Source organism: Hyaena hyaena, unplaced genomic scaffold (genome assembly GCF_003009895.1).
Source record: "Hyaena hyaena isolate Hyena2069 unplaced genomic scaffold, ASM300989v1 scaffold_0, whole genome shotgun sequence".
In the NCBI taxonomy this organism is placed as follows: domain Eukaryota; kingdom Metazoa; phylum Chordata; class Mammalia; order Carnivora; family Hyaenidae; genus Hyaena; species Hyaena hyaena.
This window is the reverse complement of record NW_024080632.1, coordinates 11,057,872-11,084,442: the sequence shown is the minus strand read 5'-3', so window position 1 is coordinate 11,084,442 and position 26,571 is coordinate 11,057,872. Positions and strand designations below refer to the sequence as shown.

At 38.2% G+C, this 26,571-nt stretch overlaps 1 protein-coding gene across 2 annotated transcripts in view; it reads left to right on the top strand.

The window, feature by feature from the left end:
• TAOK3 (TAO kinase 3) overlaps positions 1-26,571 on the top strand; it is a 183,252-nt gene that overhangs the window by 57,727 nt on the left and 98,954 nt on the right. The gene's annotated exons all lie outside the window — the stretch shown is intronic.

Genomic DNA, 26,571 nt, shown 5'->3' with positions numbered 1-26,571 from the left:
GAGGAATAATCAAATACAAAATGAGCCCATTTTCTGGACATAAATCAAATAGTAAAAAATTAACAGTTAAGTATTTTGTAATTCATAGGTATGTTCTACACAGACCTCACATTTAATTATTTCATTTATTAGTAGTAATGGATGAAGTTTATTGAATGTGTGCTCTGTGCCATCCACCTTCTTTAGCATTTTACATGCACTATCTTATTAAATTCTGACAGTAAACAATTCTGAGTTAAAAATGTTAATTATGTCCATTTTACAGATAAAGAAACTGAACCTTAGAGAGTTTTGATACTTGCCCAGGGTGATATGGCTCCCTATAGATAGACTGGAATCTGAATTCAATTCCGCTTTAATCAAAACCCTGCGATCTTAACATTGGTGGCCTTTCCAAGTAGCAGGCTGAAGACCACAGTAGTAAGCAGCAGAGTAGGGTTTAAACACATGCCTTTCTAATTCTAGGTGTGTTCTTTCTAGTTTGCCATATGCCTATTGTATCAACTGAAAATGAAGAGGAAATGGCCATAATTTTATATTTATTATTTATTTTCTAATGTTTATTTTTGAGAGAGAGAGAGACAGAGACAGAATCCAAAGCAGGATCCAGGTTCTGAGCTGTCAGCACAGAGCCCAACATGGGACTCGAACCCACAAACCACAAGATCATGCCCTGAGATGAAGTCGGATGCTCAACTGACTGAGTCACCAGGTGCCCCAATTTTATAATATTTAATGGGAATTCTTGAAGCCCTATAAGCACAGTGTTCCTAAATTTACTACACATCAAGATTTGCTAAACAAGGGGCGCCTGGATGGCTCAGTTGATTAAGCATCTGACTCTTGATTTCAGCTCAGGTCATGTTCTCGTGGTTCATGAGATCAAGCCCTGTGTCAGGCTCACACTGACAGCAAGGAGCCTACTTGGGATTCTCTCTCTATCTCTCTTCCCCTCCCCCACTCTCTCTCTTTTCAAAATAAATAAACCTAGAAAAAAAGATTTGCTAAACAAATGGCTAAAAATACCACAAATTAAACCAAAATACAGGTTGTACTTACATGACTTTTGAAATTCAGTAGCCTTGGAGTTTGCCTGAGTGGCTCAGTCACATATGCATCTGATTCTTAATTCTGGTTCCAGTCATAATCCCACAGTCTTGACATCAAGACCCTAGTAAGGCTCTGTGCTAGACGTGGACCCTGCTTAAGATTCTCTCCTTCTCCCTCTGCTCTTCCCCTGCTCTAGCTCTGTCAAAAAAAAAAAAAAAAAAAAAATCAAAAGCCTTAAAGTAACAGTGATACTATTTATCATAGCCTTATTTTAACATTGTCTTAATTTTAGATTACATTCATTTGTAGAGAACATTACAACCATGCAACCTTGGTGAAGAATATTTAGGGAGTTTCTTAATTGTAAACATAAATTATGATAATTTCCCTAAACTGGGTTATGAAGAAATAATCAAATATCATACCAAGAATTCTAGGAAGAGGCAATTAATGATTCAAGAACAAGTGGTAAAGGCCTCTTTTTAGTTAATACGTTTTGTCATCCAAACAGTCCATGGCTGTTCCCTGAGAACTCTGAACGTTCTGGCATTCAGTATGAGAAATATCATGAAATGTGAGATTTCTGAAGAGTAAAAATAAGTTTTCTTTAGTGGAGTTTCCTTCAAAGTGAATGAAATCTAATTCAGCCAGTTGAATCACTGAACTCTTTTATTGCATTGGAACTCATAAAAGAATTTCATTTGAAAAACACAGCTTGCCATTTCAACAACTTAAACCAATAGTCTATTCAATCACCTCATAACAAAGTAGTGTGGAGAATGACTTCACTGAAATGGTGCCAAACTCTCTTTAGCAAAGCGGAGCTGGCATGAGACAGCAGAAGGGAAGGGGAGGACCAGGGAAGTAAAGAAGAGTTAACTATACTTTTTTTTATTAGCTAGCATTTAAAATACAAAAGCAATAGGAGCAGTTGGGTGGCTCAGTTGGTTGAGCATCCAACTTTGGCTCAGGTAATGAACTCACGGTTTGCAAGTTTAAGCCCTGCATCAGGCTCTGTGCTGACAGCTTGGAGCCTGGAGTCTGCTTCAGATTCTATGTCTCCCTCCCTCTCTGCCTGTGTGTGTCTCTCTCTGTCTTTCTCCCCTCCTCTCCCTCTCTCTCTCTGTCAAAAATAAACATTTAAAAAATTTTTAAGTAAAATAGGAAAACAATAAAGAAATGATTAAGAAATAATATATAGAGCATCTTCCAGAAAATTGCAGTCTAATTGAGAGAAAACCAATCTATAGGAAATAATATGAGATTCATGAAGTAACAATAACACAGGAAAATTATACATAGGTAAAAGCGCAAAAGAAAATTTTTACATCATTTTGTTGTAGTGGGATTGATTTATTCAGTCTTTCATCAACTATTTTTTCCAGAAGTACTATCTGTCAAACATTGTTTCAGGTATTAGAAATGTAGTAGTGAACAAAACAGGCCCCAAAAGCCTGCCCTTATAGAGTTTACATACTTGGAGGGGAGACAGAAAATCTACAAATTAGGCAAAGTACATAGTATTTTAGAAGGTGATAAATGCTATGGAATAAAAAAGCAGAGAAGATGACAGGCAGTGGGGGGAGGCTGCAGTTTTACGAAAGCTAGTTAGAGGCTATAATACATCTTTTCATTAAAGTCATAGTAGTCTGTAGAAGCTGAAGTTGAAACAGGGCCAGCCTCTTCTCCCTACTGAAGGAGGACATGAAAGGAATTCAGTGAAGAAATGAGTTGATTCTGGATTTGTTCTTTTATTTGTTTCACTCGCTGTTTGAGAGACCTATTTGGATTTTTGGTGGGTCAATTGGCCCTTTAGATAAAATTGGGTAGTGGTCTTAATATTATCCCTCATAGCAGACCACATATCCAGTCTTCATCCCCTGAGATCTCGGCACACACCAGATGCGGTTTGGAAGAACACTAATATGGAGTGATATTTCTGATAATGAGATCTTCACTTACAGAAAAAAAATTTGCTCTGTCCTCTTAAAATCTTGAGACGTAATCATAGTTAAAATCCTCCTGCCTCTTCCTATGTCTCTCTAAAACCAAGTCTTTCAAGATACTGGCATTGAGTTGTTGGCATTGCTCATTCATTGAGCAATGAATGTACAGAAGACGTTTTCTTTTCCAAGCGTATCTAAACATTTCTTGTTTTGCCACAGTTAAAAAAAAAAATGACTAAGTATTAGCTATCCTTGTCTCTTCCTTTCCAATGACCGCTTCCCTCTTTCCTTTAGGCAAGCTCAGATCTCTATGTATCTACAAAAATCTATGCTTGACCCTGCAACTCTATTTTGTTTTATACTAGTATGCCTATAAAAACTCCCCCCCCCACTTTTATTTCCTTCACTCCCCACCACAGTCCCAAACAAACCCCATTCCAGCTAACTGAAACAGTCTTCTCAAAGATCATTAGGAGTTCCATTTTGCCAACTTTCATGGTCTTTTCTAAATCTTTATTTAACTTTGTTTAACACTTGATCCTTTTAGAGGATCTCCCACCTTGCATTATATCCCGTAAGTGAGATGAATGAAAGCATACCTAATGCCAGACCCAAAAAAGTACTCAACAAATGTTGGGTGACTCTGAACTGAATACGACTCTATGCTGTCTTGGTTCTCTTCCAGCCCAATGTTTTATGCATTGTAGATACTCAGTGCACCTTGTATTTGTTTTGCGTATGAATGAATGCATGACCTGTCACTTCCCTGTCTCTTTGCATGGTTCTTCTTCCTCTTTCTGACTTCACACATATGTTTAAGAACTTACACATTAGTTATTGTACTAAAGACTTTATATTCATTGTGTCACGTAATTCTCACACCCACTTGATATGGTAGTTCTTTCTCTTTTACAGATGAGGAAAATGAGACTTAGAACTCTTACATGACTTACCCGCCTCACCCAGTTAGCTAGTACATGCATGGTGAAGCCACCAGTTAAACTAATTGAGGTTGCTCTAGAGGACTCGAATATTAGCTCTCTGCCCTTTCTTTACATTCTTCCCTTAAGAGAGTCTATTCATTCTCCCCATTTCAGTATGCTAGTGACATCGAAATTGATGCCTTTCGGAATTGAGGTGCTATCCCGTTTCTCCAGTCGCTTGCACAGCCTGTCTTGCTATTATGTTGAACTCAAGCTGTTTAAATAAGACCACATCACCATTACCTCAGATGGTACTCCCTTTTAGTGATTTAGTCAGTGACTCATCATCCTAATCACTCAGACTTGATCATCTTTAACTTCTTCCTCTTTTCCATTTTCTTATCCTAACTCACATCAACTGATACTGAGTTATTCCCAACAGATACACAAATACATGACTAATCCTTACACGTGTCTGTCACAGGTAGAAAAGTCAATCTGAGGGGTGCCTGGGTGCTCAATTGGTTAGGCGTCCGACTTCATTATCTCACGGTTCGTGGGTTCAAGCCCCCCGTCAGGCTCTGTGCTGACAGCTAGCTCAGAGCCTGGAACCTGCTTCAGATTCTGTGTCTCCCTCTCTCTCTGACCCTCCCTTGCTAATGCTGTCTCTCTCTCTCCCTCTCTCTCTCTCTCTCTCTCCCTCTCCCTCTCTCAGAAATAAATAAAACATTAACAAAATTATTTAAATAAAAGTCAATCTGAGAAGTGTCTTTATTGCTTCCCTTTAGTTAACAACTTGCTTATTGTTCTCTATCATTTTAGAAACATATGGTGAAAAAACGAAGAGCTGTTGGAAATTTTATATTTATTGGAAACTGTTTTTCCAGAATCTTATATAACCAGATAAATGACACAGGTCACTCTAGATTCCTTCCTTGATCTGTGCAGAAAGTCATGTTTTGTTTTCTTTTTCCCACTTAGAAATGAGTGAATAGAGACACAGTGACAAAACACATCTACTAGAAAAACATCAGAAAGCACGCAAATACTCTAAAAGAAGTATTTTGTCCATATGTAATATAATTCTGTGAAAGGGAATTAGTCTGAGAAGAAATAAATATCATCTCTTGCCTTTCGTACTTTTGATGCACTCATTCTTGTCATGCTTTGAACTGTGACCCATTCTGACCACAGCTTCAGGCTTTAATAACTGCAAATTTGAGTGAAAACAAAAAGCATTGTTGCTGAATCATGAAGAATTTCATGAATTCTTCTTGCTTTGGGGAGGAGTCTAGTTATAAAGTACAAGGTTAGGTTGTGGTGAGAAAGATCCTTAAAACCTCAACAAAGCACTTAAGCACGCATATCATCGAGTTCCTTCTGGACCAGGCACTCTGCTAAGTGCTAGATTTTTTTTTTTTCAGCTTCTATCAGCTGTTTTTGCTTTGATGTCTCTACCTCTTTGCCACTGTAATCAAGCCTTCCTGATGATGATGACATTTGCTTCTCCTTGTGGCATCTAACATTTATCAAATGCCAAGGAAACCCAGGCAGGGACGAGTACTAGTGAAGTGCAAATAAAACTGTAAGATGGACTAAACATCCATACTGGAAGGAGACCTGGATTTGGTCATTTCTGACATTCTGTATGAAGGTAAAAAATAAGGAAGGGGGGTGGTCCTTAAAAAGAAAGAAGACGAGCAAAATGAGGAAATAATTAATGAGACCACTTACAGTTGTTGGGGAACAGAAAGAATGGCAGAAATTCAGAAAGAAAAAAGCACTTGGCGAGATACCCTTCAGTATAGTAAAGATTCTTCAGTGTGCGTGTATTTCCTGTGGGGAGGTTATTTAGAAAACTGGCTCTGAACTCATCTTTACTCAAGGTGAGTCTTTGGGTTTGTGAGCTGGCTTCACCCTTAATCTTCCCATCTTTGGTACTCAACCCCCCCACCCTGACACACAAACGCAGAGTCTCTGAGAATTATCTCTTTTTTCACTTGAAATTCAGCTCACATTTACTTACTCAGACTTTTGGAAGTTGCCACTCAGACAGATGCAAATTCAGTATTATGCCTGCCAAAATGTGCAGAAAAGGGACTTTCTTTTACACCTTCCATCTTTCGAGCTTTGGTCCTGTTCTTTCAGTCTTTGCTAAATAAGTAAATGAGGAGATTGTTTTTCCTATGAACAGAAGTGCATTTGCATCACTGAGCTGGCTGTTTCTAGTTCTAAAGAGATTCTTTACAATTTCCTTATCTGCCTTGATTTCCTTTGATGATGTTTCCAGGCTGATATTCTAGAACTAACTAACAGAAGCAGTTCATACCCTCGTGAAATGGCTCTTGCCCAGTAATCCTGCTTGATTTGAACATACTAGGCTTTAATTACAGGGTTAAGAGGATGGAGGGAAAAGAAAGCAAAAAATACCCAGTATCTCCAAATGAGCCCTATCAAATCAGCTTGACTCCCTCAGCAGAATACAGGAGTATGTTTATATCATAACTGTTTATTTATTGCACGAATACACATATCGTAGCTGTTTGTCTTGCGAGAGAGAAAGAGAGAGCGTTTGGAGGAGGGGCAGAGAGAGAGGGAGAGAGAAAGAATCCTGAGCAGGCTTCCCACTATCAGCACAGTGCCCAACTCAGGTCTTGATCTCATGAACCATGGGATTGTGCATGACCTGAGCTGAAACCAGAAGTGGGACACCTAACTGACTGAGCCACCCAAGCACCCCTATCATAACTGTTTTTAGCCCTAGTTGCCAGCCATGAAGAATAAACACTTTACAAGATGTAGTAGGGGGCAAGAGATGAGAAATGGAAAGATTTTAAAAGAAGAGAAAACCAATTTTGACTAGTAAAATCACCTAAATTAAACTCGTGTTCCCTTTCTATCTCTAACACTTTAGTGTATAGTTTTTTCAGGGTGTTGCCTTGAAAAAAATCTGGTTTTATAAACATGGACATGAATTTATGGGGGAATAGGATGGATGAAGAGAAATTAATAAGAACTGCTTTGTGAAAAGCTCACATTTCCTTTGCAGCTTTCAGCTGCCTAGCATGGTCTTTTCCTATGAATATAAATACACATTTTTAAATCATAAAAATATAGTGACAGGAGAGCTTTGTTTTTACAATTTTATTCTGTCCCTTGCAATTCAAAACATAGTTCATGGACCAGCAATAATGGCCTGGGAGCTTGTTAGAAATACAGATTCTTGGGCACCTGGATGGCTCAGTCAGTTAAGTGCTCAACTCTTGATTTCAGCTCAGGTCATCATCTCACAATTCATGAGTTTTAGCCCTACCCTGGACTCCACGCAAACAGTGCTGAGCCTGCTTGGGACTCTCTCTCTGCCCCTCCCCTGCTCTCTTGCACACACACTCTCTCTCTCAAAAATAAATAAACTTAAAAAAAAAAGAAATATAGGTTCTCTGGTCTTAGTACTACTGACACTCAGAATCTGCAATTTTAAAAAAAAAATTTTTTTTTAATTTATTAGAGAGAGGGGGAGACAGTGTGAGCAGGGGAGAGTCAGAGAGGGAGACACAGAATCTGAAGTAGGCTCCAGGCCCTGAGCTAGCTGTCAGCACAGAGCCTGACACAGGGCTCGAACCCACGAATCACGAGATCATGACCTGAGCCCAAGTCAGATGCTTAATTGACTGAGCCACCCAGGTGCCCCAGAATCTGCAATTTTTTAAATGTCTTTATTTTATTTTGAGAGACAGAGGTAGAGAGCAAGCGGGGGAGGGACAGAGAGAGAGAAAGACACAGAAGCTGAAGCAGGCTCCAGGCTCTTAGCTGTCAGCACAGAACCCGACGCAGGGCTGGAACCCACAGACCATGAGATCATGACCTGAGCCGAAGTCGGACGCTTACCCGACTAAGCCACCCAGGCGCCCCAGAATCCATTTTAACAAGATACTCAGGTGATAGATGCCCATCCAAGTTTGAGAATTACTGATCTAGGACTTGCAGTTTAGGGCTGAAAATCTCAAGAACAGTTGCTAAATTTTCATTTTGTCTTTAGTGACCTCTGTAAGCATGTAAAAGTAGCATTAATTGGGTCATTTCAGACTAATATGGCTTTCCCAATTAATAATTTACTGTTCAAAAGAAATTGGGAGAGTACCTTTGAATTTGAGAGGCTATGTAAGAAAGGGTTGAAATATGGAGTGACTTCCTGTTTCTGAGAAATAGTTTGGGTTAAAATAAAAAGCACCTTATATTTGGGCATATACCCTGGCATTACCAATTGTGTTATCCACGTTCCCAAATATTATTACATTTTTGTTATTCTTTAAACAGTGTGTTTTATCTGAAAAGGCACTAGTTCTTTTGGATTCTTAGTAGGATTTAACAGATCACTTTTTACCATGTGATTGATTCCAGTATAATGATATAATTTGGATATCTCCTTTTTATTCTAACAAATATTTGTTGAGTGCCTATTATGTATGAGAGAATATAGCAGTGAGCAGGACAGGTGAGAAACAGTAACAGTATAAACATGACGATAGTCACTAAAAGGGAGAAAAAAACACTTTAATAAGGGTGCTCTGGAAGGGCCTCTCTGAAGTGGTCACATTTGAGTGGAGATCTTAAAGCCCTACCCTTGGCATTGCTGATTCCCTTCCTGTCCTGCTCTACATTTTTCTTTTTCCAAAGCACTCATCACTTTTTTAATATGCTAATTTACTTCATTATGCTTATTATTAATTGTCTGTTTCTCTCCACCAACAGGTTAGGGAGTTTTGTTTCTCCAACTGCTTACACTCACACATGGTCAGGGCACTAATAAATATTGTTTAGTGGATAATGAATTAAATTGAAACTGCAACTCAGGTCACCCTGTTTAAATCTACACATTTAAAAATGACCCCTCCCTGCTAAAGAGCAGAAGGAGAGAAGGATCACTGTGTATGGAGGAAATGATCAAGGAACTTCCTTGCCAGTGGAGAAAGCAAGTGTGTTCACCACACACCGTTAATTTAATACCCGCTGTGGCTGATATGTGTTATAACAAGAGTACAAATAACTGTGCTGTGGCAGTTTTGATTTTTTTTAATTTATTTCTGAGAGAAAGAGAGCATGAGCAGAGGAGAGTCAGAGAGAGAGGGAGACGCAGAATCTGAAGCAGGCTCCAGGCTCTGAGCTAGCTGTCAGCACAGAGCCCAACACAGGGCTCGAACCCACGAATCATGAGATCATGACCTGAGCCAAAGTTAGACGCTTAACTGACTGAGCCACCCAGGTGCCCCGGCAGTTTTGAATTTTAACTCTCAGTGGTAGGTAAGAGCGCTGAAGTTTAACTGGGTCTTAAAGAAGCCGTAGGATTTTGGCTTGAAAAGAAACAAAAAGATACTCCATGCTAAGTAAAAGATGCAAGCAAGCAAGTGTTGAGACTCAAAGTATCTAGCGCATTTCAGGAATAACTAGAAACTGGTAAACTTGGACTTGAACCGGATCTTGGCAGCCTTGGGTATCTTTTTATGGAGTTTGGATGTCTTCATCAAAGGTATTTGAGTAGCAGTGTGATACTATTGGGCTCTGTCTCAGGAAAAGGACATTTCAGACCATGTATAGGAGAGTTTGGAAGCAAGAAAATGTACGAGATGATTGAACTTACTATAGGTAGCCTTATTTGCTTCTGTGGCTCATCTCTCCTTCTACATCTAAAACAGATGAAGGATAAAACCTTACTACATATTGTTAAAAGTCTTCTAAACATTACGTTCAGTTCTTGGTACACTTTCCCTACCCCTCAAAGTTAACTTAAGGACGTGGAGATGCCCCAAGTCAGTTGTCAGAATGTTTACTTTTAAAAAGCAATTTAAGGGGCACCTGGGTGGCTGAGTTGGTTAAGCATCCGACTTTGGCTCTGGTCATGATCTCGCGGTCACTGAGTTCAAGCCTCATGTCAGGCTCTGTGCTGACAGCTCAGAGCCTGGAGCCTGTGTCTCCCTCTCTCTGTCTCTCTGTCCCTTCTCCGCTCACACTCTGTCTCTCTCTGTCTCAAAAATAAACATTAAAAATTTTTTAATATAAGATATAAAATTAAAAAGCAATTTAATACTGAATTTCAGTGTTGCCTTGTACATTTAGCTAGAATAGATAGAGCTTTGTATACTTTTGAAGGCAGTTCTGTGAGAGAGAGAATTGCTGAAGTGGTGTAAGGCAGCTCTCGACAGGAGGAAACTCCTCTAACGTGTATTCCGTCAGCGTATATGGCTGCTTTGCCTTACCAGCCAGTGACAAAGCAAAATTAAAAGCGGCTAAGAATGCTGAGTTATCCTTTCAACATTGGAAATTAGGCAAGAGTTTCAAGTTCTCAGTGCTAACTTTCTAGGGTATAAATGCATCTCCGAAAGTCTCAGGACAGGATTACCTCAGAAGATTTTAGATACCCAGGCCTCTCTTGTCTTTCACTGGCACACTACTTTTTACCCAACAGAAATTCTCAATGAAAGTATTGCCTTTTTTTTTTTTAAAGCACAAAATGAAAATAAAGATTTGGATTTTTTAAAAAAACTTTTCCTTATGTAATAATCTCTACACCCAACATGGGGCTCGAACTCATGACCCCGATATCAACAGTCACATGCTCCTCCTACTGAGCCAGCCAAATGCCTCCAAAAGGAAGTTTTAGAGCGGAGAGTCTTGATCTTCTGGTTTGGCCTTGGGTAGAGCTAATCAAAATAATTAAGCAGTTAGCATTCAGGAATATTGTAGGCTAGATAGAATCCTTTATGCTTTATTAAGACATTAATTTCCGAAATCTGTCATACAGTGATTTAACTGAAAATTGCCATAGGGGTTAAGAGAATGGTCTTAAGAGGTTAGACTGTCTAGATTTGAATCCCAGCTCTACCATACACTAGTTCTGTGAAGTTTGACCTCAGATTTTTATCTGTAAAATGAGATCAATTATTGATAATAGTAACTCTTTCATAGTATTGTGTTAAGGTTTGAATGAGATAATGTACAGTGCCTGGAACATACTAAGCATTGAATAAACGTTATTTATATCCATCGATGATAGTGTTGATTACATTAACTAGGCCCTGCTAACGAAAGTAACTTTTCTATCTTTAGTGCCTAAAAGTAGTCTAAAATAAATGCTTGTTGATTTTCTCTGTTATATTTGTCCTAAAATTAATTCATTTATCAAAGGAAACAATGAATGAATATTTTAAAATCCTAATAAAAGACTGAATGATGTCCTGTAAACCAATATGAGTATTTTGGACTTGCTGACTGAGGCAGACCTAATTAGTAGATTCTGAACTACTTAAGGGAGGGATATCATGTATTATAACTGCCCGTGAGGAAAAAATATTGCATAGCTGGATTAAGTTTTTGTTTAACATGTAATATAGCTGTTACTTCACTTTTTAAAGATGGATATGTATAGACTTGGACTCCAAAGGTTTTTCTAGATGTTAAAATGGGATGATATCAACCACCAGTTTTTTTTAAGACATCCATTAAAATAAATAGGTTTTTGAACAAGTAAGTTGAGAGTACTGATAATTCTGGAATTATTAACATTTGGATATCATGTCGCTCAGTAAAATGATATATTTCTGCAATAAAGGTCAGGTTCATTTTAGGTAAGGCAACTTATAGAAATATTAATTTAAAAAACATATTGGGTCACCAAGGTGGCTCAGTCATCCAACTCTTGATTTCAGCTCAGGTCATGGTCTTGCAGTTTTGTGAGTTTGAGCCCCACATTGAGCCCCATTCACTGACCATGCAGAGCCTGCTCAGAATTATCCCTCTCTCCCTCTCTCTCTCTGCCCTTCCCCTGCTCACACTCTCTCTGTCTCTCTCAAGAATAAGTAAATAAAGTTAAAGAAATAAAAATAAAAAACACATTAATGGGGGTGTCTGGGTGACTCTGTCAGTTGAGCATCCAACTCTTGATTTCAGCTCAGGTCATGATCCCAGGGTCATGGGATTGAGCCCTGCATCAGGCTCCACGTGTGGAGACTGCTTAAGATTCTCTCTCTCTCCTTCTGCCTTCTCTCTCCGCTTGTTCTCTCTCTTTCTTAAAAAAAACAAAACAAAACAACACACTAAGTAGTGATGGTTACTTGCTTAACAAAAATGCCTGTTGTAATATTCCTTAAAATAAAAACAGTTTTAATATATTTGATATATGAATTCATATAATTCAACAGCGTAGGCAGGGTACCAGCCAGTATGTTAAACACTGTGATATAAATATGATCCCAGTCCTTATGGTCCTGATGGGAGACATTTACCTGAGGTAATCTAAATCTTGTGTTTATACCATGTCTATGAGAAATGGTTACCACATCCTTCTGTGGAAAAATCTTACCCCAGCTTAGGGGATGATCAGTAAAGTTTCCCTGACGTGGTACTATTTGAGCAGATTCTTGAATGTTTTCTAGTTATCTAGGAAAACAAGAAGAAACAGGTTGCCCACAGGTACTTTTTCGTTTGTTTTCAAGAGACACAGAGAGACAGAGTGTGAGTGGGGGAGGGGCAGAGAGAGGGAGACACAGAATCTGAAACAGGCTCCAGGCTCTGAGCTGTCAGCGCAGAGCCCGACACGGAGCTCGAACCCACAAACCATGAGATCGTGACCTGAGCCGAAGTCAGACACTTAACTAACTGAGCCACCCAAGCACCTCGCCAATGGGTACTTTTTTTTTAATTTTTAAAAACTTTTTTATTTATTTATGAGAGAGAGACAGCGTGAGCAGGGGAGGGTCAGAGAGAGAGGGAGACACAGAATGTCAAGCAGGCTCCAGGCTGTCAGCACAGAGCCCAACGTGGTGCTCAAACCCACGAACTGTGAGATCATGACCTGAGCCGAAGTCAGACCCTTAACCAACTGAGCCACCCAGGTGCCCCTGGGTACTTCTTGATATCCCAAGGAAGTAGTTGTTAATAGCTGGGGCATCCAGTGTGAGGCCCTGGAGTTACTAAGGACAAGGGGCAAGAGCAGACAGGAAGTAGATCACAGAGGATTTCACGTGCCATCTATCTACAAGGAGCTTGGATTTTATATCCTGTACATGATGGGATTAAACGGTTTTAAGCTGGAGAGTGGCATGGTCAGATTTTACTTTCAGTTGATACTGCCTGGTAGTAGTATAGGGGATGGATTCCATTCATAAACAGCTTTAAAGAGTTTTTTAAATCAAGTGGTATATAGAGAACTGAGTTCTTTCAGTTCCAGAATTTCAGGTCAATCACTCAATCATGAAGAAATTGCTTTAAATACTTGAACAAGAAAGTACTTGTAATCACTTATATCTTGTGGAACTTACACATTCAAAGTTCATATTCAGAGGCAGTATTGTTGAAAGATCAAATAGATGTAAAGAGTCTTTTGAAACAGATTTTAGGTCAGGATTTTATGCTTAATCAATTATATGTATGCTAATTACTGTACTTGTGTGTGTTTTACGTTATTATTATAATGAAATCATTGTGAACTTTTTCTTCTGGTTCAAAGAATAGTATTTCTACCCAGTTCTTTGAATTATCAAGATATATTTTTAAAAGGAAAAGGATTATGAAAGGATCAGTTTCTCTAGCTACCTAAAAAAGAATACATTTTCACTATTAATTTAGAAGCCATTGTCCAAATCTTAGTCCAAAAATTCTTGAAGAATGCTCTTTTAGTATGTGGGTGGTTCAGTCATCCAAACATAGGATTCTTGATTTCAGCTCAAGTCATGATCTCAAGGTTCCTGAGATTGAGCCTGGAGCCCCACATCAGGCTCCTTGCTGTCGGAATGGAGACTGTTTGGGATTCTCTCTCCCTCTCTCTCTGCCTCTCCCCTCCACCCCCATCTGTCTTTCAAAAATAAATAAATAAACATGGAGTTCGGGGGGGTGAAATAAAGAAGGCCCTCATAGTCTGTTCAGCCTGCTATAACAAAACCCCACAGACTGGGTAGCTTAAAAAACAGAAATTAATTTTCTCACTGTTCTAGAGTCTAGGAAATCTAAAATCAAGATGCCAAAAGGTAAAGTTTCTAGTGAAATCTCTCTTCCTGGCTTGCACAATGGCCACCTTTTGGAGTTGTCTTCAAACGGCTTTTTCTCTTGCCAGTGTAAGGGAGGGAGGAGGATAGAGAGGGAGAGAGAGAGGAAGGGAGTGAAACATGGAGAGAGAGAGAGGGAGGGAGCAGGAGAGAGACAAGAAGGGAGAGAGAGGGTGGAGAGAGAGAGAGATTGCAATCATTCTCTTTTCTTATAAACTCACCAGTCCCATTGAATTAGGGTCCCACCCTCATGGCTTCATTTAACCTTAATTACCTCCCCAAAGCTCCATCTCCATATATAGTCATTTTAGAGGTTGGAATTTCAAAATATGAATTTGGGGTGGGGGGAGAACACAATTCAGTTCATAGCAGAGGCCAAGTAGACCTTTTCCAAGAAGTAAAAAGAAGTTGAATTCTTAAGTTTTGGGGTCCCTAAATCTGATTGTGCTTAAGGAAAACTTCTATTTTCAGGGCAATAGAGACAGAAGAGAAATAGTCCCAAACAAACACAAAAGGGGCTTGCTAATAGCTGTGACATTTTAGAAAAATTGCATGCCAGATAATCCTTCATTAGCTGTAAGAAGGTTTATTTTCAAAGCTCTTATTTCTGCATGTTCTATTATCTCCAGTGTCTGGCATTGTAGTCCTGCAGCAGGGAGTCAACAGTTATAAATACAGGGCTCTCACAGGGCCCTCATGTATTTGGTGATCAGTGGCAGGTAAAATTTGCAGAGACTAAAGGTGTTTACATCTTGGGTTTTTCTTTTCTTTGACTTGGGAACAATTAAAGTGAAGATTGCTGGGTATTTTAGTATATTGAACTCAGGGCATTTTTATGTGTGTAAATCTGAATACAAGATTTTAAACTGAGCAACCTGCCAAAACCACACCATTTTAGAGTTGGAATAGAATTTAGAAATTGTCTCAACTAACCCCAAGACCAGGAAAGTGAGGCTTAAGAGAAATTAAAGAACTAGGGGCGCCTGGGTGGCTCAGTCCATTAAGCATTGGACTTCAGGCCCAGGTCATGATCTTGCAGTCTGTGAGTTCGAGCTCCACATCAGGCTATGTGCTGACAGCTCAGAGCCTGGAGCCTACTTCCGAATCTGTGTCTCCCTCTCTCCCCTCCTCCACTCATGCGTGCGCGCTCTCTCTCTCTCAAAAATAAATAAATGTTTAAAAAATTAGAAAAAAAAAAAAAAGAGAAAGAACTTGATCAATGCCACAGAGCCATTTAGGGACCAATATGGCACTCGGATCTAAGACTCCATCTTCCAGTGCAGTTCTTCCACTGTACCGTGATGCTGTTCCCTATCATAACCAGCAAGCAATCTTCATCAGGAATTCAATCTAGACTGTAATGGCATGAGTACCAAGTCATTAATATTAAATTTAAAAGTGAGTTAATTTCTTTGAGCCCACCTTAGATACAGTCTAAATCTAAAATCTAAATCTAAACTTCTGATTAAAATATCAGTTGTTTCACTTTATTGCTATACTGCACATATTTCCTTTTTTAAAAATACATTTTCAAAGACAGGGGACTTTTTTTCATAACATGAAGCAAAAGCCAGTCATATAAAAATCTAAATTTTATTTCTGATAGTATTCTTTTGACTATTCATCTCACTTTGTTAGACTTAGGGAAGTCATTTTAAACCTTTTCATTAAATTGACGATAATGAAGAGAATGCCTGATTATAGAAATATAATATTGACTTAGCATTTATCTAGCATTCACTAAGAATTCAACTTGAAAACATTTTCCCAAGATTTTATTCTTAGCCTTCTGTTTTCTCTCCATTCTTTACCTGACTTAACCATAGTTCCTTCTTGAGTTTCTCATCTACCTTAAACAAATAATTCCAGATCTGAACGTCTAGCTCCATCATTTCCCCTGAATTCCAACCTTCATTTCTTACTACTTGCTGTAAATTTCTCCCTGAATGCCCATCTAGCACTTAAAAGTCCATTTGGCAAGAAAACACTCATCATCTTTCTACCATCAAACTTGTCCCTTCTACTAAATTCCCTATTTTTGTTCACAGAACAATTACCTTCTCTGTCACTTGTTCTTAGAGCCTCAGAGCTAACTTTGACTTCCATGTCTTTTCCAGGCTATTCAGACTGTCAATTGCTGACTCTAAGTCATGTTATTAATGTGTTATTCTTGCATCTAGAGTCATGGTATCTGCCTCTGCTTTCAGTTTTATTGCCAACATTCTAGGATAAGATTATTATTCTTTTTTGTTTGGTAGCCCTAACCTAATCTACCTGATCTCGTCTCCTTCTTTTCCAATTCAATCTTTTAAAATATTTTTAAACTACATATTTTTTACTTAATTTTAAGATGGTTTTAAAATTTTTTACTTAATTTTTTCATTACAAAATAATATACATTCAATGAAGAAAATACAGAAAAGTAAAAGGATAACAGAATGTCTATGTTCCCAATACCCAAGTATAACCCCTATTAACATTTTGGTCTATATACTTCCAATTTTTTTCTACGATGTATATGTAGTGTTGTTTTTTTTTTAACAAAATCTTCCCACTTAACCGTGTATATCACTGCCAGACAACTAGAGTATTATTCTTGAAGCCTGAATATAATAATGTTTTTTCATCATTGCAGAAAAAGCTTAAAATCCTTTGCATGATATTCAAGATCCCTGAAAATCTAGACCCAATAGAGTCTTCCACCTTTGTTTCCAAAGGATTTCTGTCCCAGATCTGCAGAACTTAAGTTACTTGCCATCTCCTAACATGCTACAACCTCCCAACATATGCTCACAGCATTTCCTGAAAATTCTAGCTGTTCTTAACAGAGCAATCCAAATGTTCCTCTTCCATGAACCCGTCAATTACTTGCCCACCTCCATCCCCTATTCTTTAGAGAGTTAGTTTCCTTTACCTCCTTTGAACTTCTACACTACTTGCAATGCTCACTGGTTCTAGATTAATTAGTTTTTGTATTATGTATTTTTCAACCCCTAGCATAATGTCTTAAGCATAATGAATATCTAGTAAATGTTGAATGAATAAACGAATGAATGGATAGTTGAACACTACTTTGGGATCACTATACCTCTTATTCAACTCATGAGAAGAATAAGATTTTGTAGCTATAGAGGAAGCTTAAAGAAATAAAACTTAGGTTAAAGGGAGTTGATTAAGGAGACAGAATTAAATACTGGAATGCTCCAAATCCAAGTTTGTCACTTAGCTTCTGAGTTGTGATGTGGCTTTTGATCATTAATGAGTAGATACTTATAGGGTAGGTTGCTCATGGCTGGAACATTATCCTGTTTTGAATAGAAAAGAGGGGGGGCACCGGGGTGGCTCAGTCTGTTAAGCATCAGACTTCAGCTCAGGTCATGATCTCACTTTATGGGCTCAAGCCCAGGGTCGGGCTCTGTACTGACAGCTCAGTTTGGAGCCTAGAGTTTTCTTTAGATTCTGTGTCTCCCTCTCTCTGTCTCTCAAAAACTTAAGAAAAAAGTTTTTTTTTTAATACAAAGGAGGCAATTTTAGTCCTTGTGCTATGGATATGGAAGAAGTACAGGTAGATATTTCTTTCTCAGTTGCCTGGCAGCTGGCATGTGGACATGTGACTTCAGTCAATCAGATGTTCCAACCTGGGACTTTGAATCTTGAGAGCTTAGGGTAGATAGATAGATAGATAGAACAATAGATAGATATGGTTTGTGGCAGTTGTAAAGGAGTCAAGAGTCTAGTAAAGCAAAGTAGCAGTGGCATCTCAAACATTTACTGTGGCATGATCTTGAATGTGCATTTGCCCTTTTAGGGGCCTGCCCATTTTCTGAGTTTTCTGGTTCATCCTGAGATAGTCTTTTCCGATGTGTGTTTTCCAAAACCACCAAACAGTTAACTCAATTCTGACACTGTTTACCTGGAGATAGCATCAGATCCCACAGGTCAAGAGCTCAATCCTAGAAGACTACCCCCTTCCCCACCCCCCACCCCCAATCCCCATTTAAGGTGCCTGCTGCAAGTCCAAGTTGTTACCTGTGCTTCTAACTAACCAGCTACATGTTGGAGGTTCCCATAACTCCCTCCTCAGGTTCAATTAATTGACAGATTGGCTGACAGAATGCACAGAAACATTTACTTAGGTCTACCTGTTTGTTGAAAAGAATATTATAAAGGATACAAACAGCCAGATGAAGAGGTACATAGGGAAGGTCTGGAAGGCTTCCCTGCACAGGAACCTCTGTCCCCATGGAACTGAGGTGTCCCACCCTCCCAGATGTGCATGTGTTCAGCAACCTGGAAGCTCTCCAGACTCCATCCTTTTGGGTTTTTATGGAGACTTCATTCCATAAGCATGATTTTTTAAAAAAATAGTTTTATTTATTTCTAGGAGAGAGAGAGAGAGCGTGAGCAGGGGAGGGTCAGAGAGGGAGGGAGACGCAGACTCTGAAACAGGCTCCAGGCTCTGAGCTGGCAGTCAGCACAGAGCCCGACGTGGGGCTCGATCCCACGAACTGCGAGATCATGACCTAAGCGAAAGTCGGTCGCTTAACCGACTAAGCCACCCAGGCGCCCCATCCATAAGCATGATTGATTAAATCATATATCATTGGTGATTGAATTCTTTATCTCCAGCCCCACCCACCTCCCTGAAGTCGGGAGATGCGACTGAAAATTCCCATCTGCTAATCAGGGTTGGTTCCCCTGCCAACTAGTCCCCATCCATGGGGGCTTTCCAAAAGTCGCCTCATTAACAGGAACTCAGATGGGATTGAAAGGGGCTTCTTATGAATAACGATAGACTCTCTTTCTACCTTTATTTCTCTAAAGGTTTTAGGGGTTCTGTGCCAGATGAAAACCAAATATATATTATTACAAATCAAAATATCACACCTATAAACAAATGTCTGGCCTAAGTTGGCCAGAGTTGGTTTCTATCATTTGCAACCAAAAACCCTGATAGAGACTGTTATCTTTAGTACTTATAGTAGAGTAGCGTCATTTCAACTCACTCCTAAAACATAAGAAGTAATTCTATAGAAGTGGGACTGGCAATGCCAAAAGGTATAGGAATGAGAGCTGTTTAGTGGAACCACAGTGGGGAATGCCAAGTTACTCTCTACAACTGTAAACTGGCATTTTCAAGGATAATTTGTACTATATGCAGTTGGAGCCTTAAATGTCCGCCTTTGAACCCAACCACGTTGGGTAAGATATGACTCCATTGTAAAGTGTTTTCAAGTAGATCCATAGACTCCTGGGAATTTGAAGACATGAAAATAGCTCTAAAAGTTCTCTGAGAGTTTTTTTGTTATGTTTTCATTTTGATGATTATCTCCTTTAAAAAAAAATGCATAGTGGAACATGTGGATGGCCACCTTATTGCCAAACTTCTGTGATTTACTATTATTTCTGGGTGTCAGTTTGTGGGTGCCATAGCCCCAGTGCCATGTGGTACTACTCTGTCTCAGAGTAATAAGAAAAGTACGGAAATGGAATTAATGCATAGATGTTGGATTCTTGTGGAGACCAGATGATGCCAAGTCTGGCTGTGTAAATGAATTTTCCCCAGGAGTACAGGTGGAGAAAAGTGGTGGGAGAATTAAGCCATCACGGGGTGAGTAAGCATAAGGCTATATTTGTTTTGGGGGCTACCGTATCAAAAAAATAATAACATCTTTTATTTTAAATCAGTGTTGTTCACTTTGATATGGGGAATGTTTCTAAATTTGTTTTAGAAGTTGTATAAAAGCTGTAAAGTTTATTACAGTTTTATAGATGGATAGTTTCAGTAGCTCAGGCCACAAACTTTCAAGTCCTCTTCCTTTCTCTTCTCTTTCTTACTCAGCTAAAGCAGCAAAGCCCATTGTCTGTTCCTCCTCAGTTATTCCAGAATGAACCCACTTCTTACTACCTCCACCACCACTTCAACCTTGGTACTGACTACCATCAATTCTTGCTTGGATTTTTGTAATGGCTTTTTTCAGGTTTCCCATGTTCTTAACCATGCTCCCATACAATCTGTTTTCCATACAGTAGTCAAAATGGTCCTTTGATAAAAATCCAAAGTCTTAATCATGTTATGAAGACCTTATCTCCTCCCCTGCCACACTCCCCATTGCTCATTCTGTTCTAGCCACACCAGCCTGACTTCTCTTGGAATATACCAGGCAGTCTTGCTAGGCCCTCTGCATGGATTGCTCTTCTGGCCACATATCTTTAGGGCTTTTACTTCACTTGCTTTAGCCTTTGGCCTCTGTCAATTTTTAAGTTATCAGAGAGATCTACTCTGACCACTGACCTTGGCTTTATTTTTTCTTTATAATATTTATTAGTATTGAAGTATCAATATTCATGTGTCTCTCTCCGCTACCTAGAGTACGAGCTCTCTGAGTAGAGGGAAGAACCTAAAGTCTTATTCAGTACAGGATATGTGTTGGGCCCTTAATAAATGTTTGCTGAATGAATGAATAGATGAATAAGTAAATGATGTGGATGACTAAAACTAAGAAGATGTTCGAGATCTGTGAGACCTTTTTATAAAGGATCTGAAAATCAGGTTTAAGAAACACTCTCTGAAAGAGTAAATTATCATTATGCATTACAATTATTTAAAGTTTTCACACCATACATATGGTTAAGATACAGGGCAAAGTGAAAACTTCAAAGCCTAGTCAAATCTTTTAGAATAGTTTGGGATTTGTGGAGGCATATCAGCACCATTTTTGTACTGGTCTTGACTTATATTAAATGCCATTTTCCTCCAGACTGATGCATCCTTGATTTCAAGTTGCTAGCTTTGTATCAAGGTATCAGAACAACAATGTCAATGTTAAGTTTAAGAAATCCAAAGGAGTTTCTCCTTTCCTCTCTCTCAATCTAAGCATCCTTTTTATGGACGGAGAAAATAATGTCTATTAAAAAATTGAAATAATTGATATAATAATTACTTTTTAGCATATATAAGTTCTTAAAGGGTGACTTAGAAGAGTCTTCTTTACAATATTTAACATCATTTGACCCAGGAGTAGACTAAAAGTTACCACTGTTATGATAACCAATAAACTCCAGCCACTTCTGCATTATTTGTTAAGTAGAAATTAGATAACTTTAAAGTCCCTTTCCAGCTCCCCAGAACTATGATATATGATCACAATGGGCTCTATGATCACGATGGCATTAAAAGCAACTAGCAGCTAGTTTTATTTTCAAAGTGAAAGTACCACAAAAAAGGTTTCTTACTTCAGAATAACAGTTAAATATTAGTGGCAGACAGTAACAGCAACTAAGCAAAACAGTTTTATGCTTCTTTCTTTAAAAACAATCTTCTTCAAGTCTGTAAGGATAGTTGTAATAAGAGAGAGAAAAACTGGTCTGGTCTTGACTTTGAAAACATACTATCACCTAGTTGTACTTCATTTTTCATTGCTGTAAAGTGAAGATTTTACCTGCCTCTGTCTCCCTCTGGGAACAAGATAATGAATGAAATAATAGAAGTTTACACCAACTGGCTGGGGTGCCTGGATGGCACCTGTGTAAACCACCTCAGTCAGTTAAGCGTCCAACTCTTGATTTTGGCTCAGATCATGATCTCATGGTTGGTAAGATTGACCCCCACATTGGGTTCTGTGCTGACAGTATGAAACCTGCTTAGGATTCTCTCTTCCTCTCTCTCTGCCATCACCCCCCACCTCTGCCCACTCATATGCATGTACTGTCTAAAAATAAATGAACTTTTTAAAAAGAAATTTACACTGGATCATTTATAGTGAGGCTTCAAGTTTCACTTCAAGTGAGCCCCTTGTATGTGCCAGCCCTAATACCTATTTTTGTGTAGGAATTTCGTCAAATGTTTTTTTCTTTTTTCTTTCTTTTCTTTTTTTTTTTTTTAAGTAGGCTTCATGCCCAATGTGGGGCCCAATGTGAGGCTTAAACTCATACCCTGAGATCAAGACCTGAGCTGAGATCGAGTCCAATGCTTAACCCACTGAGTCACCTAGTAACCCTTATTTTGTAAAATGTTTTCTTAAACCCCCAAATTTGTTTATGCTTCAGTCTACATAAGAACTAAATCCACCACTACATACTCAAATGTTATGAGATCTTTTGGAGAAATAATAACACAGAAGTCCAATTTTATGTTTAATTAATCTTTTCTTGATTACCCTCCAATAAAAAGAAAAATCAGAAAAATATTTTGGTGTTTTAAAGTCTGACTTAGGCAACTTGATTCAGCAGGAAGTTTTCTGGAATGGGCAATCAGAAGACCTGGGTTTTAATTTTGGGTAACACAATTACATAGGTGTGATTTGACACTTCTCTGAGATTTAGTTTAAAAAATAAAAGAGTTGAAAGTTCTGATCTTTAAAATCTTTCAATATGAAACATTCTGATTCTTACTCCCTAATGCTGAAATAGTGTGGTTTCAGTGTTTTGTTTTGTTTTTTCAAACTAGTTGGCTTCAGGTTTATTGTTGAAGTAGTATGATTACAATGTTGAAAGTCAACGAAGACCTTCCGTGAATTATCTTCCTTGAAAGTTTCTGGGAAAAGGGAACTTCTGAAAAATAATTCTATTTCTACCCATCAAGTGTTCTTCCTTATATTAAGTTAGCGTGTCTGTGAAAAAATAATTTACTTGATTGTCATTGTTGAAAGATTTCCATTTCTTAAAGAGTGAAGAAAATCATTTCAGTTGTGCATCTCTGATGAAATCTTCTCCTCTCAGCAAGTTGGACTGTTCTGTTGGCCCAAGGGCCCAAGGGCCTAAGACCAGAAATACTGCATTCTTGGCACAGATCTCAGTTCTCACTATAAATGCAGACGGTAATTCCCTGCCTAGCATTTCATCTTCAGTTAATTCTTGAAAGGCCATCATCCTCTTGGAAGGAAAAATGTCCTTGTTCACGTTTGGAGGGAAGGATAAAGTTAAAGATCACTTTTAGAGTAAGACTGGGATGAGAAAGGGAAAGAGATGTTAGCAGATTTTTGTAGAGTACCTTCTCTATAAAGATGTCACAGGGCACAGCAATTCAACTCTTAGGTATATGATCAGGATAAATGAAAATATATGTCCACGCAAAAAATTGTGCACAAGTTATTATAATAGCATTATTCATAGTAGCCAAAAGGTAGAAACAATCCAGAATGTCCATCCACTAATAAGTGGATAAACAAAATATGGTATATTTATATGATGGAGTTTTATTCAGCAATAAAAGAAATTAAATATGGATTCATGATACAACATGGGTAAACCTTCAAAAAGGCATGCCAAGTGAAAGAAGTCAGTCACAAAAGACCATTCAAAAGAAATGTCCAGAACAGGGAAATCTACAGAAACTGAAAGTAGACCAGTCTACTGGTTGCTCAGAAATGGAGGCATGCAGGGTAATAGCTAATGGGTATGGTACTTCTTTATGTGGTGATGAAAGTATTCTAAAATTGACCAAGGTGATGATTGCACATACCTGTGAATATGCTTTAAAAAAAATTGACTTGTACACTTTAAATGTGTGAGTTGCATTATATCTTTATGTGATTTATATTTTTAAAAAAAGAGGCCACTTTTAAAAAATTTTTAATGTTTATTTATTACTTTGAGAGAGACAGAGACAGAGCATCAGTGGGGGAGGGCAGAGAGAGGGAGACACAGAATTTGAAGCAGGCTCCAGGCTCAGCACAGAGCCCAACTTGGGGCTTGAACTCACCTTTAGATCCTAACCCAAGCCAAAGTCAGATGCTTAACTGACTGAGCCATCCAGGTGCCCCAAAAGAAACCACTTTTTTGAAAAATGTTATGGGTTACAGTATATATATATTTAAAACGGAAGCAAAGGGAGATATTAGTAGGTCTTATACCAGGGGTGATGTTCAGCTGGGCTGTGAAAGTGGTTTTGGGGTTTGGATATTCTAGTCAGAGGGAATATTATAAGCAAAGACAAAGGTATGAAAATATAATTGTAGAGTAATTCATTTTTTCCTGATTATAGAGTTGAAGAATTGTGGTTAGAGTAGTGGTTTGAGGCCAGCTTTGAATCATAGTTAGGTAAAGTTATTCTTTAAACTATAGGCCTTAGGGAGACATTGAAAGATTTTGAGCAGAGATGTGATATTATCTGAACTTTGCTTCTGGAAGATGATTATGATAATAATGTTTTTAAGATGAATTCCAGAAAAGATAGAATAGAATCTGACCAAGAAGAGGCAGAGGAAAGAGATAACAGACATGGAAAGTGAAGAACAGATAAAAAGAAGTATTTGAAACAGAATTATAAATTAACTGAGACAGAGAATTGGGAAGCGTCAAAGTTAATGTGAAGTGTATGTGAGGGGAGAAGCCAAAAACATACTTGAAAATATGGGTCTTGGGGCTTTGAAAGGATATCAGTGCAGTCTGATGCCATAGCATTACCAGGAACCATTGAATACACAGAAAGTAGGATAGCAGCTTGCAGTCATACACAGGGCTGTAGGAGGAACATTCATTTAGAGACCAGAGAGAAGAGGAGAAACTAAAGGAGGAATAATTTGGAAAAACAAGAAAAGACAGTTTTATGGAATTCAAGAGACATTTATTTTTTTTATCTTTATAAATAGTTTATTGTCAAATTAGTTTCTACATAACACTCAGTGCTCATCCCCAAAGTGCCCTCCTCCATGCCCATCCCCCCCTCCCCCCCACATCCATCAGTCCTCAGTTTTTGTCAGCATTCAAGAGTTCAAGAGACATTTATAAACAAAGAAAGGAGCTTGTGAAATGGAAGAAAGCTGAGAACATCCCTTAGGTGTAACAGATCAACTTGAGTATAGTTTTCAGCCTCAACAGCATGTGCTGTCTTGAAGCAGGGAGAAAAAAAAAGGTAAAACCAAGAAACTTTCATTTCTAGAAGTCACAGAGTTTATTACATTTATAGAGCTATGCAACCGAAGATAAAGAACACATTTTAAGAAAATTATGTAAGAATGAAGAAGCATTTAGGGGGGAAAAAATACTAAGCATGCGTGTCCATAGCATGTCCAAATGCCAGTGAACAGTTCCTCCTGCATCTGAAATTCGGTCATGAGGATGTTAGTAAATGCCTTATTTTAAATTACTTTCTTAGAAATCTTGCAATTAGTGTTCATCTAATATCCTAAGGAATATTTTAGTTTATTGAAGCTATAGTCAGGCTCTATTAGCAGGGTAAATATGCAGACTTGGCAGTAATTGATTGGTTTAATTGTTAAGTAAAATGTGATACAGAACTCAGGCAAGTTTTAGCTACCACTTAATCTAAAACATTCCACAGCCATAGAATCAGAGGGAATAATAAAAATAATGAGAAAGTTTAGCTTATAAGGATAGACACGAGAGGAGATTGAGATATCCTGCACAGGAAAAATGTGAAAATGGAGGTCAATAGCTTTTTTCCAATTTTTCCCTCTCTATAAGGTTTTCATCTCCAAAGCCAGTCTGGTTATCTAAAAGTTATTTCATTATACATATTATATGTTTTAAATTCTTATATTCTTTGACCAAATAACTCTAGTTCTAGGAACCCATTCCAAAGAAAGCCCTGAAACATAGATGAATAATATGCTCAAAGATCTTCAGAACCCAGTAATATTTAATAGTTCAACAAAGAGTTGAATACAACCTTGGCTTCCAATTGAGGAGAAAGAGTTGTGAATGGAATAGGAGATACACATTGAACAATCATTAAAATGATCTTTCTGAAGAATGACAACATGGCAAAATGCTTATAATACAGAACTAGATTTTAAAAAGTAGTTTGTGGGGGCTCCTGGGTGGCTCAGTCAGTTAAGCGTCCGACTTCAGCTCAGGTCATGATCTCGTGGTCTGTGAGTTCAAGCCCCATGTCAAGTTCTGTGCTGACAGCTCAGACCCTGGATCCTGCTTCGGATTCTGTGTTCCCCTCTCTCTGCATTCCCCTGCTTGCACTCTGTCTCTCTCTCTCAAAAATAAATAAACATTAAAGAAAATGTTTTTAAAGAGTTAGACTATGTAATTATATGAATAACTGATCTCAGTTGTATATAATAAAATAAACATGATCATGAGGAAATAAACATAAGCATAGAGAAAAATACACCAAATTGTTAATGGGCTTTGTCCTGGGTAGGATTATGGGCTTTTCTTCATAATAGTATATATTTCCCAGATTTTATACATTGGACATGTACTACTTTAATGGATAATAAAGAATAATCATTACCCCCTAAATGCAGAAGATCAGCTATAGGAGAGCCAAAGAACGGGTAGATAGATGAGTCAATGTAAATCATCATGCCTATTGGAAAAGCAATTAAGAATATAAGCCTTACTGACAGACAATCAGTAGCATCACTGCCTACTGTCAGATTACTCCTGTCTACTGGTGGCCTCTATTGAGTTTCCCTGGACTCAAACAAACTAATGGAAATCTCAGTAGAGATTCTGAAATCTGAGGACACTTTTATTTCCCTGGGATTGCTTGTGAGAGTGTAGCCCAAGTCTTTGATATGAAAATCTTTCCTTTTGTATTTGTCGTCCACAATCAGATAAAGATAAAAGTTTTACCTTCATAATATTACATTTGCAAATATTTAAAACTTCCATATGATTAATTATTGCCTCTTT